Source organism: Euprymna scolopes, chromosome 12 (assembly GCF_053919585.1).
Source record: "Euprymna scolopes isolate OS-2025 chromosome 12, ASM5391958v1, whole genome shotgun sequence".
Lineage (NCBI taxonomy): Eukaryota > Metazoa > Mollusca > Cephalopoda > Sepiida > Sepiolidae > Euprymna > Euprymna scolopes.
The window spans coordinates 13,634,724-13,647,067 of NC_136493.1; positions in this window are offsets into that span (position 1 = coordinate 13,634,724).

A 12,344-nucleotide genomic window follows, 5' to 3' on the forward strand; every position below is an offset into this window, starting at 1 on the left:
GTCCATAGTATTATTTTTCAGAAGAGCAAATATGTGGCGTGTCTGTGACAGATGTAAGGACCGTTTGTAATTGAGTAGAACAGCCTTATGTGAATAAATCTTCTGAAGTTTTGGTATGAAAACTTTCTACACCGACCTTTTATTGTTTTTAAAGTGATTCAGTTTTTAACAAAGACGCACATACATATAAGTTATACCGAGAGTAAACCTTGGTTGCAAAGTTATATCACTGAAAATTATGAAAGGACTTTACAAAGAAGAATGAAAGAATGTTGTAAGGTTCATATGGAAGATATTGTCCTCATTAGAGACGTGTGCGGGTATTGGCTTCACAAAGAAAATGTCATTTTAAGCACGACAACGCTGAAATCCTTTGAACATTAAAAGGTTAACTTTGTATTAACACACGATCACATGAAGATTAATAAGAAATAAAAAACACAAAAAAACAACACAAAAACTCGGTTCGTTTTAAGATAGAGACATTAAGATTATACATTTTGTCATGAAAATTTTCAAACTTAAACGTTACAGACTGACGGAAAATGTATTTTCAATTTTTACGTATCGGGGCGATCAACACTGCTTGAACTTTTGACATCATCCCTGAATTTCTTTTTCCAAATGGGTCACCACTTATCAAGGACCAAAAGCCACTCGAGAATAAGGGTTAATGAAGTAGTCAATGTGATAATATCGTAGTAATTCCTACTAGAGGAAATTTGGAAAATCAGATTACTTTAGGAGACGGTTCATCAAGAATCTGTTTATGTTGGACTTGAAGAGGACCAAATTATAGTCGGCTGAAAAGCAGGCAAACGGAAGAGATTTCCACAGGCGTGCACTTCTAAGAAATAAGCTTTGTTCATGGATTCTACGTTTAGGTTTAGGCACATATAAAATGTGTGGGAAATTATTTATAGTGGTTTTAGCTAGACAAATGTTTTTCGTGAAACTTTGGCGAGTTGGAACCATAGATTGGAACTTGGGCGATCAATTTCAATGACAATGAGGATAATTCAAAGACACGCTCGCCACGTCTCTTCTGTGGTAAACAGATTGCAGGGAAGAGAAAAAGACACCCCAAACTAGGCTATGAAATCTATTTTGAACTTTTTGATAACATCATTTTGGACGGTGATAGCATCTTTAGGTATTGCCAAAACAACAAAGCAAAATTTCATATAAATTGTTTATATATGTTATCTTTTATTGAAAAAAGAAAATTATATATATATATATATATATATATATATATAGAGAGAGAGAGAGAGAGAGAGAGACTTATATGCAATATACTGAGTTCGTGTAATTCAGTAAATTTTCATATACCAATAGGTTTTAAGCCCAAAATGGTTGACTTAAGGATTAAACTACAAAATTATCACATTTCATAATTGAGCATTAATATAATGTGTGTGCAAAATCAAGACTTCAAGACAAGGTATTGACGGCAACAAAAAGTGTATTTCATTTTACGTTACAATTGTTTCAATGTCTAGTTCGATAATTTCAAGGATTATATCGTTTGAAAATTTTCAAAAACCAGCATTTCTTCAGACTTTATGAATAAACACACTTTAGGCAAAATGCTACATTGCCTAAAATGTGTATTGAAGTTTTGATTTTGCACACACAGTATATATATATATATATATATATATATATATATATATATATATATATATATATATATATCATTCAACCACGGTAGTGGTTGAATATATGCTTAAGTCCGAAATTGAATGAATCGAGACACATTCAAACCCCCACCACTAATTCCGTTCGCAACCAAATTTCAAACAGGTTATATAGTTGGAGAGAACACCTAATTAGCTACATTTTGAAAATTTTTTTTCGAAAATTGGTTCAGTAGAAAAAAAAGTTACAACAAAATATGTGGGTTCACAAACAGGAGAGTAAGTACATACATAAGTGACTAACGCTTTTTTTTATTTTGCATAACTTTTTTTTGTATATAAATATTTTTTACTGCGATTTTGCCAATATGACATGTTAGCGTAACGGTTAGAGTACTGGGGGTTGGTGGAAAGATTTTAGGTTAATCCCGTGTATCGTTTTTTTTTTATAATTAAAAAAACGAACTTTTTTTAATAACTAATTTTTTTTAACTCTCCTTATGATTTTATAGCAAAAAATAGTGAATTTATCGAATTAAAATATTAGTGAATTCTATGATATACATATTCTTTGAATAAACTCAGATTTTTCGTTATCACATTTGATGAAAAATGTAGTCATTTCATAACAACTACTGTGATTCGAAATTAAATTGAAAATGTTATATGTTACCGTACCGGGTATAGAGCCGGGATTGGTGGAAAGATTTTAGGTTCAATCCCGTGTAATGTTTTTTTTACAATTAAAAACCGATGAAAATCGAACTATTAATATGCTAATAATTCGCCGGTTCCAAGTTATTATTATAACTACTAATCTTAGAGCTGCTGCTGCTGCTGCTGCTGCTGTGAGATCGTGTCTTGTCCATATTATCATCAGCAGCAGTGAACCTGCTTGCCTAGTTTCGGAAGTAAATAAGTCGAATAATACATGTGAACTTAAAAGACTAAAAAGAAGAAAATACTAGTGAAAGTGGCAGAGACAATAAGAAGAAGCCAGAAAAAAAACTGGATAAAATAAAAGGTTTAGTTTTTATTTTATTTTATTAGAAGAAATGAAAGAAAAAACAACACAACTTTATTTTAACTGACTCGGAAATACTGAAAATAGTTTAAAGATTGTTGAATTTTTATTTTATTATTCATTTATCTCATTCGTTCAGGGAATGAAAGAGAAATATTTTTTTTTAGAAAAACAGATAACATTGTCGATTATTCCTGTATTTTTCTTTGCGTGTATTTATATATATAATATTAACAACGAACTTGGAATAATAATGATAATAAATATATATTTACGCTCTATACAGATCACGAATTTATGAACCGCAGTCTCGGTAGAGACCCTTGTTCGGAACTACTGTGATTGAATGATAAATATTGCATAAATGTGTGTTTGAGAGCTAATTATTTTGACAATCATTAATAAATATTATAAATTTATATATTAATACAATAGCAATGCCTAGAAAATCATGGATTATATGGAAAAATGCGCGCATGAAAAGTAATATTCTTAAAATTTTATTAAACCTGGAAAAGTAAAGGACAAGAAATTCAACCTGGAAAAGTAAAGAACAAGATATTCTAGTAAAGTAAAAAATAAGAATTTTTTATACTTAAAATATTGCAGCTAAAAATAAAATTTGAATATTGATAAATATTTTATCTTTTATTTGCATATGTTGTTTTTTATTGTTGAGTTAGAAAGGGTGTCAGTCGCTGGATTGAACTTATTTCCCCCTATTATTTGCATATATTTATGTAGTGAAAATGGTTTGAATAAAATTAATTCATTAGTTAGTTAGTTAGTTATTAGATGGAATTAATAATTTCATAATTTATACAAAAATGAATTAAATGATCCTAATTATGATATAATAACATTATTAATTCCGAAGAATGTGTTGGGAGGAGAAGTGTTAAAACAAATATTACGAAATCTATTAGTTAAAAGATTCGTGACAACTCATCTTACAAAGAAATCTTCGATGCCCATAAAAACTTTTATAATAAAACCCTTAAAGATAGTGGATATAAAAACACTCAAATAATAACTCTAACAACACGAAAGGAAAACATCTGGTTTACTCCTCCCTCTAACCTCCGGGATAAAACAAGCATTGGAAAAAAATTCTTAATCTTATCAAAATAATTTTTTTTACCGAGCAACACCTCATAAAACACTCTAAAACTAAGTTATAGTTGTAGAGATAACCTTGAGAAAATTATAAAAAAACACACTAGTAAAATATCAGAAAGCAACCAAGAGCTAAATATATCTGAACTCAATAATACAAGATCATATAATTGTTTAAACAAGCATGAATGCCCACTTAAACGCAATGGCTTGGTCAAATCTGTGGTATTCAAAGCAGCCTTAACTACTGAAGAAAATCCCAATGTAAGTAAATACTATATTACCGGGGCTGGTAACACCGTCAAAGATAGGTTCTCCGGTCATGAATGTTCTTTTAATAATCCGAAATACAAGAACAGAACATGACTCGCACATACTATGTGAATTTAAAAGAGCAATACCCAACACAAGTTGTTAAACGGGGCATCCTTAAGAAAAACAAGAGCATGCAAATCCCTCAACTCACCTTGCTACCTATGCTTGAGCGAAAAACATAAGATTTAAAGAAAAGTAATAATCCACTTAATAAAAAAATGAAACCTCTATTAACTGCGGACACAATAAATCCCACCTTCTTAGCAACTTTGATTTCCTTTCATATCTTTATGTTTATTGCTATCCTAATTTTTCATTTTGCACTACTATGAACTATATAATACGCACATTTTTGTGTTGGTTATTTGTAACTTAGCAATGTGGATTTAGTTGCATACCTTATAACCCTCTACTATAATAACCTGTAACAACTTGGCCTTAGAACCAAAATCAAAGTGTAGTATCTGTTCCGGCAGATACTGCAAGCAAAGACCCTATGTGGGGTCGACCCCACAGATAAGACCTTGGTCAATGTAGGGGCAACCCTTCATACCAATTGTCACTATCCAGCTCCCCTACTTACCGGGGAGTTGGTCCCCATTTCCCCTTCACTCCTCACATTAAAAATCGGCCCTGTGCCTAATTTGCTCGGTAGGGGAGCAAATAAATACCAGCTTTGCCTTTGGGCCGGGATCAAAGTGTAGTATCTGTTCCTACAGATACTGCAAGCAAAGACCATATGTGGGGGCGACCCCACATATAAGACCTTGGTCAATGTAGGGGCAACCCTTCATAACAATTGTCACTATCCAGCTCCCCTACTCCCCGGGGAGTTGGTCCCCATTTTCCCTTCACTCCTCACATTAAAAGTCGGCCTTGTGCCTAATTTGCTCGGTGGGGGAGCAAATAAATACCATCTGTTCCGGCAGATACTGCTAGCAAAGACCATATGTGGGGGCGACCCCACATATAAGACCTTGGTCAATGTAGGGGAAACCCTTCATACCAATTTTCACTATCCAGCTCCCCTACTCCCCGGGGAGTTGGCCCCCATTTCTCCTTCACTCCTCACTTGTGCCTAATTTGCTCGGTGGGGGAGCAAATAAATACCCCGTGTAGTATCTGTTCTTCAGATGCTGCACTTTCATTTCTTGTTCTCTTTCGGTGGAGGAGCAGTCCTTCACGACTGAGACAATTTTTTATTTTTGTACCTTTGCTCCACGTTAAAAAACGACCCGGTGTCTAACTCTGTCCCGTGGGGAGGCATTGTAAATAGGTACTATAATGACCTGTAATTTAACCTCCAAAACTTATATCTCTATCAATTCTTCGTTTAGAAATCTTACTATATTTTGTAACCCCTTTCTATTTGTAACGCCTTTATCTTCTTTAATTTAGTGTTTGTTTGAAATTTTCCTAACCCCAAGTAGATAGATTCTTCTTAGATTTATTACTTTTAATTATCAATGAATCCTTCCTATTATATTTTTCTGCTTATTATCACCATAAAGTGTTTCAACCAACTTTTTAACTCTATCTTGCGAGTAATTTTTAATTTGTAATCCATATTTTTTCTATAAATTACTTGCACCATGTTTTTACCATGACTTATTTGATACCGATTAACGTCTTCCATACTTATTACTGTATATTTCAATTTTTATTCTTTATTCAACCATTCTAATCATTTATTATTGTTCTTATATTAATTGTCTTTGTATTCATTTATAACGGTATATTCTAGTTGATTTTCTACTAATATTTAACATATGTTTTATACTTCTTAAATAGTATTTATGTTTGTATTTATTGTCATAAACTGTTAATATGACTGATATTTACTAATTTATTTTCCAAAAATTACTTACTTTATTATTTCCTTTATAGTATTTTCTATTTTGTCTTTATTTTTTATTTCTATTTCGTCTTTTTATAAGATATTATATTTTCTGCACGATTTGGGTTACTTCTAAAAATCTTATCATAATTAATTTTTATTATTATTATTATTATTATTATTATTATTATTATTATTATCATAATTAATTATTATTATTATTATTATTATCATCATTATCATAATTAATTATTATTATTATTACCATAATTAAGTATTATTATTATTAATTATTATTATTATTATTATTATTATTATTATTATTAATTATTATTCTTATTTTATTATCTCTTTATACTTTTTATTCTTTAATTTTATTTTCACAATTGTTTTCTAGCTTGTCTACGGCTTTGAAGTATTATTATTTGTAAGCATTACTGGAACATTTAATTTAAAACTTTTAAATTTCATCGTAGAAAATATGACTCATGATTGAGAAAATATGACCTAATTATCCATGTATAAGTTTTTGTAGGTGCTTTTTTTTATTAAATTAGATAATTCTTATATATATATATATGTATATATATGTATATATATATATATATATATATATATATATATATATAGTTATAAATATATATATGGCGATTAAGCTACACTGAATATTCTGCGTTTCATCCACTCTAAGACTCTTCAGTCTGAAGAGTCCTAGAATGGATAAAACGACGAAATATTCAGTCTAGCTTAATCGCCATATATATTTTATAACTTACTAACTAGCTCTACCGACTTATTGAGCACTTTTGAAGTAAATACTTAAAGTTTACGCATAAATTTATATTATTGTATATTAATTTTATGTGAGTAAATGAAGTAGTTATATATATATATATGTATATATATATATATATATATATATATATATATATATATATGCGCACATGTATGCATGTGTGTATCTGTACGTTCGCTTGAGTTACTAATATGTACATACATGTGCGTATGTGTATGCCTGGATGGAAGCCCTATGTGCCAATTTGCCTTCATCCCTCCCCCTTTACGGCATACAAAATTCGTGTTTTGGCACTTTTTCTGCCAACCCCTTATTCATAGATAGTTTCCAATGTGTTTACTCCCTCCCATTTCTTAGGTCAATGTAATCACACTAACTCTTTTTCTATTCTTCCTTTGTTTCTATTCTTTCTTTTTTCTTCTTTTGCTGTTTCTTTTTATTTCTCTGATTTTTTTTTGTCCTGTGAAGTCTTGACGTTCTTTTTTTCCACTTTCATTTTCTATGTTTGGAGTCTAAAAATGTCACTTAACCTACGACCCTTCCCTTTTAAACTTCATGTTGTATTTTATAAAAAAAATGCTTCCTCAATTCTTCCATTAGAGAACCAGACGCTTCCGGTGGTACATAAATTTATTATGTCGCCTGACGACGCCTTTTGGTTCTTACCGACCAATTGTCTGAAACATTAGCATGTTCAGTGTAGCGACTACGTAATATTTGTCTATATAAATAAAAATATTATACTTCGCTCTTTTTATTGAGCACTCTTTATAACTTCGTTTTAAATCACGAATTTTTTCTCTTGAATACTTTCACCTCTGTATATCTATCTATCTATCTATCTATCTATCTATCTATCTATATCTATATCTATATATCTATATATATATATATATATATATATATATATATATATATATATATATATATATATAATTATCTAACAATGCACTGGTTTGGATCATTCAACTTGGAATATATATATATATATATATATATATATATATATAATTATCTAACAATCAACTGGTATTGATCATGACTGGCGATCCGAATACGCTGTCCAGCATGTTAAAAATATACCATTTGTTGTAAAAATCTAATGGATAAACATCTGAAGAAGTTGGTGGGGACAGGATATTTTTACGGAAACATTAATCGTAAAATTGCCAACTCATTAATGAAACAGCTGTAATGGAAAAATCCAGGAAATAAACGAAGGTTATAAAAAAGAAAATATGAGTCTTTGAATTTTCAACAAAACTTTGTACTATATATGCTCTGTCGCTATTAAATAGACGCATTGAGCTTAACTCCAAATTAACGGTGAATGGTTTTAAAATAACAATCTAGACCCGTTAAACGAAAACGGTATACATTGAAAGTAACGACATTTCCAAAACAGATTATATATATATATATATATATATATATATATATATATATGGCTAAAAGAAGCAAAATAAGATCGATTCCTTAAACTTTAAAAGCTATCCCCCTCCTATATAACAGAGGTCACTTTGTATCTTCCATTGCCTTCCCTAATGTAACTATCGCTGGACGTCGCCTTTCTATTATGTTAGCAAGCATCTTACCTCGTTTTCTGATGAGAAGCATTAGGCTTCGAAATACTATGGTATAAAGAGTTTTACTTATCCTATACCCCTTATTGATGCATCATCCTTATTGAATAATCTGTATACATCAGTATATATTTTTATATTGTCATTTTCGTATTTTATTGATACTCTCTCTCTCTCTCTCTCTCTGTTTCTTTCTATCTATATATACATTATATATACATTATATATACATTATATATATAAGGTATCATTCACACACAACGGACAGACAAAGATTTGTATATTCATTAAAACAATATAATTTTATCACAATATTCGCGTACATGTTTTCGGTACACGTCTGGAATTTAATTATATAATAGTTTTATTATATACTTACGTGCCAGAATAGGCTGAAACAATCGTATATTAATACTGTCAAATAACTGTAATATTTAAATAAACATTAAAATCTGTGTCTGTCTCTGATCCGGCGGTGCATTGTAAAAATATTTATAGCTCTACTATAGCGCTATTTAGCTATATTAAATAACTTTGTGTTATTTTCATATATATTTCGATACTAAAACGGATAACTTTTAATCTTATTAGTTATAATGTACATTATATATATATATATATATATATATAATATAAAGATAATGTGCATATATGTGTGTAGGCATGCTTATAAAATAGAAATAAACAATGAAGTGCTATCTTAAACACAAGCAAAGTTTTGTTAGTGAAAATTAAGTAAAACGAAATTTTATTACGCGACATTTTATATCTTTAATATTGTAAGAATACAAACGTTATTTTCATTTTCAATCAATAAATGTTCGTACATGCAATGTATACTGTTCAATGAAGAAAGTTAAATTAATAGTAACAATGCTTAGAAATATGTCGGTCAACATATTGCTCGTGTCAATACCGACGCCTTCGTTTATTCTCGAAAGACAAATAATACCCCTGTAGGTGCAGCTGCGCGTGTAATTGGGAGGCAAGTGTTGCGCAGTCTCCAACCACACCTCTCCTGAATCGATACTGTTTGAGTCCATGGCAAGAAGATGTCCAGGACGACTGGAAACAGTGCTGAGATGAGCAGAGAGCAGATATAGCACCCTGAAATCCCAAATGATAACCTATTTAATACTGACCAGGTTCAACGTTGCTTTACTTCGGCGATCCAACGGGAATCGTAATGTACACGTGATTAATATGCGTACGTAAGTAATATAGGTATGTCGATATTTGGCAACGTGACCTTGTTGTATGTGCGTTTGTTTACTTTTTTTTTTCTTTTTAGTGAATGCATAGCTGTGAGTAATTCGGATTAAATTCGTTAACTAGTAAGAATGTGATCGCGAGATGAAAAAGGCTTGTATGTGAGTCATTGAAAATTCTGATTTTCCTAGCCTTCCACGCGCTTTTGGTTGGGGCTGGTGTTGTAGAACATACGTTCTTGTGGTTCTGTTTACGGTGCAACCGTCTACATAAATCTCTCTTTTGCTTGGTTGTTTTTAAAAATTGCTTCATGTGACTTACAATGTTCGTGTCGGCGTATTATACGTTGATATAGACTTGCTACTTTTGTGATTTGTTTTTGTTTTTTTTAACAAGATAGTCACCACTTATCAAAGCCCGAAGACTATTCGAGGATAAGGGTTAATGAACGTATCGTGTTAGTTTAGAAATCGTAAATAGTGTAGATTGGCTAAACAAGAAATTGTTTACATTGTACATGAAGGCTACCATATTGTAATCAGTTGGGAAGCTAACCAATGGAACCGTGTTCCACATGCGGGCAGTTCTAGCTTTGTTCATAGAGTCTGCGTTTAGAATAAAGAACAGATAGGAAGTGGGAAAATTGTTGATACGGGCTGTAGCTAGTTGAGTGTGTTTTTTTGTGAAGGTTTAGCAAGGGGGGACTGTAGATTGGAGCTGAGACGAGCGCTTACTACAAAAATAACGATAGAGCAGAGACGTTTTTTCTGTGTGAAACAGGTTGCTAGGAAGACAAAAGACCACCAATTACTAGGTTTCGAAGCCGGTTTTAACTTCTATCAAGACAAGATAGGGTGCTCCTGCCAAGATGTGGCAAAAGTATCCCATTTTTAGAAAGTATTCCATTTTTATACAGATAAAGAATGGCATCGGCAGTGAAATATCTACTTGAGCGGTAAAATAATCCAAACATTTTCCCTATCGATATTGGCAACAGATTTGATGTACGTGTTCCATTTCAGATTAGAAGTGAAGGTCAGTCCCAGAAGCTTGTCAAGACATGATGCCTCCCTAAGACGAGAGCCATTAATTTCAATTGGAGCCAGATGGGATCAGAGCGATTGTGATGAAAAGAGAGAAGCTTGGTTTTAAATGCATTAAAATTAACCTATTACTATTCCCCCATTGCATCACGTGCTCAAGATCAGAAGAAAGTTGATCAGAAAGATCTTGGTCATTGCTGGCCTTTGAAGTGTTGCCTTAGATTGGGGTGTCGTTTGCAAAAATGTCTACGAATGATCTATGACTTTTATTGGTTTAAAATTCTTTGGTTTAGCACGTTCCTGTGAAAACTGACTTGCATTTTGAAATAAGATCAAAGCGAACCCAAAACGAAACGAAGATAGAAATGCGGTAGCAATTCCTGATTCAGTCACTAAAATCTCAACTAAATGTATGCTTCGATTCAAGCAACGCTTTTCGTGATAAACATCATAGATCATACCTAGATGTGACAGATAAATAGGCTCAAGAGCCCGCGACAGACAGATCCTTTTATAAAATTTTCTGGACGCCTATGAAGTGAAATGTGTAGATCAGTTCTGACTGACGGACAGCGCCTATAAAAAACTAATGGGCCCATCTAAAATTACGCGCGTCTTTTAAATCTGTGCATTCACAGATTACAACGATAGACAGCACCGCTTTTAGACTTGCGTAGTCGCACGTGCTGCGGTATATATCGCGCGTGTTCAACGCCATAAAATAATGAACATTGATGCCGAGGTAATTTATTTACAACCGTAGACTTTATCAAAAACGAGTAAAAACCATTTATACATGTTATGTACAGACAGTAGTTTTTGCTGGAAAATGTATTCAGACTAATGTGTCTTTACACACCTGCTAAAGAAAGAAAGAAAGAACTAGTTGATGTGTGCATTCATCTTTTGTAATAAGACTTTTCGTCTTATTTGGGTTCTTTGGACTGCTGTTCTCAACTTAAATAGTATTTTCACAATGTTTCAATCGATGTAACCTCCTCAGGTGTATCCTATCGACCTCAGTAATCTTTCTGTTGAACTAATGAATCTTTATGTCGAACTCGGGAATCTGCATCAAATTTCGAACGAAATTCTTTATTTACTCCGCAAAGGTGGCATATTCTTATTTCGTCAACCATGACTAAATAGAAGTGTTAAGCAGGTCGCCATTGTATTTTGAATGACTCCTGTACTGAGGATTGAATCTACAACCTCTAAAAGACTGTAACTTATAATTTAATTTTATCAAATACGTTATTTACTATGCCACGAATTCTGGCAGAAATAACACTTAAGATAAAAACAGTAGTCCGAATAACCTAAATAATACGAATTATAAATCCCTATATTAAAAAGTTAGAAACATAATAGAATTCTTGTCCCTCTCTGCGACAGGCATTGTGGAACTTCTTGTGTCTTCAGTTCCCGGATGCGTTGCATTCGACTCATATCACGCAAAAAATAAAATAAAATGTAGCAATGGCTCTTGCATGTCAACCGCAGAGTGGTAAATTTCGAAAAGATGAAGAAAGATAATGGAATTTCGCCTCAACTTCCACCATCACCACTTTCTACCATTCTTATTAACCCTACCAAAGTAAGCTAACATCAACGTACGGCTAGTCTGATATCACGCGAAAAGAAAGAAATAGATACGATGTCCACCGCGTGTACTGACCAAGTATCCAGGATTAATCATTTCTCCGAGGAGCCACGTAAATATATAAAAGCATTCGGAGAAGCAAAAATTCGGCTCAGCATCTCATTGCGGTTATATTTCT